At 39.9% G+C, this 2,392-nt stretch overlaps 1 pseudogene; it reads right to left on the bottom strand.

The window, feature by feature from the left end:
* Nucleotides 1–686: 686 nt before the first annotated feature.
* Nucleotides 687–2,068, bottom strand: LOC102859386 (annotated as a pseudogene).
* Nucleotides 2,069–2,392: the final 324 nt, after the last annotated feature.

Genomic DNA, 2,392 nt, shown 5'->3' with positions numbered 1-2,392 from the left:
AAGAGAGAAGAATACATGTTAAATAAAAGCTGATGCCTCCCATGCTATGCCTCTTTCAAAGAAAAGTATCTCTCTTGATAAAATAATCCACGTTCCATTAACCGGTTGCTACCAATCAAATCTGACTCGTGATGAGCCCATGCATGTCAGAATTTAAGTGCTCACATTAATATTTCAGAAGCAGATTGACAGACCTTTCTTTTAAAGCATCTCTGGTTGAACTTGAAATAACTCTGGGATAGTAGTAATCAAGTACATAAAACTTTATACCACTCAGTGATTCTATAAGTCACAATAAGGGTAAGAATTTGTATCTGCTTTGCAGATGAGAAATCAACCTTAAGTGCCTACAACTTGATACATTGTGCACAATTCATATTGGGGGAGACAATAAAGGGTGTGTCCTAATGATTCAGCATTTCTCTGCATTTTGCTTGGCTCTAGGTGACACTTCACTACGTCCCCAGATGGGAAGACCAAAGGAACAACATCCCAGAGACAGAGTTGTAGCAGCAACTACTAAAGATCTGAAATGATCCTTAATTTAGGCTCCAATGACAATGAAAAATTCAGTGTGTTTCTCATTGGAATATGTGTGCATACACACACAGTCACACACACATACCTATTGGTATTAGCTAGAGTGGATTCTGGTATTTTAAAATATGTTGTTGTTTTTTTTTAATTCAAGTCACTTGTTTGTAATAGGATATCATATCATCCAGAGTTTCAAATGTGGCAGTGGAGGTGTGTGACGTACTCTTTGGAGTAGAGGTGAAGGATGTCTGTGGGGTGCAGGGCTCATGGTTCTGCTCGGAGCCCATGCCGGGCCACTCTGTGCAGGTCCAGGTCAGTTCCAGGGCTGATCACCAAAAGGACCACTTCTCTTTTGACCATAAAAGTATTCTGATGGGGGGACAAACTCTGGAACTCTTTTCGACCAATTTCCAAATGAAAACTCTTTGCCCCTGTCCCACTCCCGGACATGAGGCACTCCAGGCTTAGTGTCCTTCCTCTTCTGAACAATGACTTCAACTTTGCTACTCTGGGCAGGGGTAGGAGTTGGCATGGCTTCTGCTTTCAGAGGTAAAGGCCCAATGTCATCATCTTCTATTTCTTCAAGTTTTTTTTCTGCTCCATCTTCTGGAGATTTTTTCATCTTTTTTTGTCGGAGTTTGGCAAGTCTGGCTTCTAACATAGCCTTTCGCTTTTCTTTTATGTTTTCTCGTTGGGCTCTCTGTTCCCTTGTCTGTTCCCGCAACGTCTCTAAAGTTTTCATCTGCTTGTTTCTCAGTTATCTCGGGCAAAGGCAAAATATCCAACACTAAGTAGCCGGGCCTCATTTTCACTAATGTCTTCATAATGTATGGGTCCCATCGGTCTTTTGAGAGCCTCCCTCTCTTCTTCTTCCCATTGCTGGCGCTGAAGTTCTTTTCTCATATCTTCTGATAACAAGTTTTTTTCATTAGCATGGCTAATGAAAAGCCTCCCCTGGAGACTTGTATCCATCTCCAACAAATCTGGCAAGTCCTTTTTCATACAGCGCCGGGATCGTCCTAAGGAATCCGCATAATCCACCCATTCTTCACTGGGTTCTTGAGGAGGAGGTATCTCTTTTTCAGAAAGATTTTCTTCTTCATCTTCCCTTTCTTCTGCTTTTTAAAAACCTCTATTTGCACCAAATGCATCTTCCATTTCTTTGCGCTTATCTATGATCTTCTGTGTGAAATCCACAAGGTACATATCTTCTACTTCTTCATCTATAAAGTCCCCTTTAGTCATTTTTTTCACATAATTTGGCTTTTTCTTCCAATTTTCCCCTTGCTTTGTCTAAAGTCTTCTGTTCTTCAATCTTCTGCTCAGCATCCTTCTCTGTTCGGTTGGAAACTCCTGCATTCTGTTTGTTCCAAATACTTGGTTTCTTATTGGTTGTTTTCGGTTTTCCTGAAACTCTAGAATCTTTCAGAAGTTTCTCTTGTTTGAATTCTTCTTGTTTTCAAAAGAGTTCAGCCTTAAGATCCACCAACGAGGAAGCTGCCAAGTCCAAAGGCTTTTTCCTCCGGTCCATAGTTGCTCTGCAGCTTCTTGAACAAACGAAGACTCCATCAGCTAAGTCCTCAAATGACAGTCTAAAATATGATTTATGTTAAGATTCGGCAAGACTGTAATCTTTGCTGTTTTGTCATTTGAGTAGCTATGTGCTGAACATAGTTATCCATGTTCTATTTTTATTTATATTTAATAACAATTAATTTATGATTATGATTATGGTTATGATTATGATCAAGTCATGCTGGTAAGAAATTGCACTGCAATTGCTATGTACAGCATCCAAAAACCCCTGGAAAGTCAGTTAAGAGTTCATTCCAATTTAATGGCACATAACAACAAC

The sequence above is a fragment of the Elephantulus edwardii genome, unplaced genomic scaffold, assembly GCF_000299155.1.
Source record: "Elephantulus edwardii isolate Elephantulus edwardi_28Jun2011 unplaced genomic scaffold, EleEdw1.0 scaffold00248, whole genome shotgun sequence".
In the NCBI taxonomy this organism is placed as follows: Eukaryota; Metazoa; Chordata; class Mammalia; order Macroscelidea; family Macroscelididae; genus Elephantulus; species Elephantulus edwardii.
The sequence above is the reverse complement of the archived record's forward strand: the minus strand, read 5'-3'. Positions and strand labels throughout refer to the sequence as shown.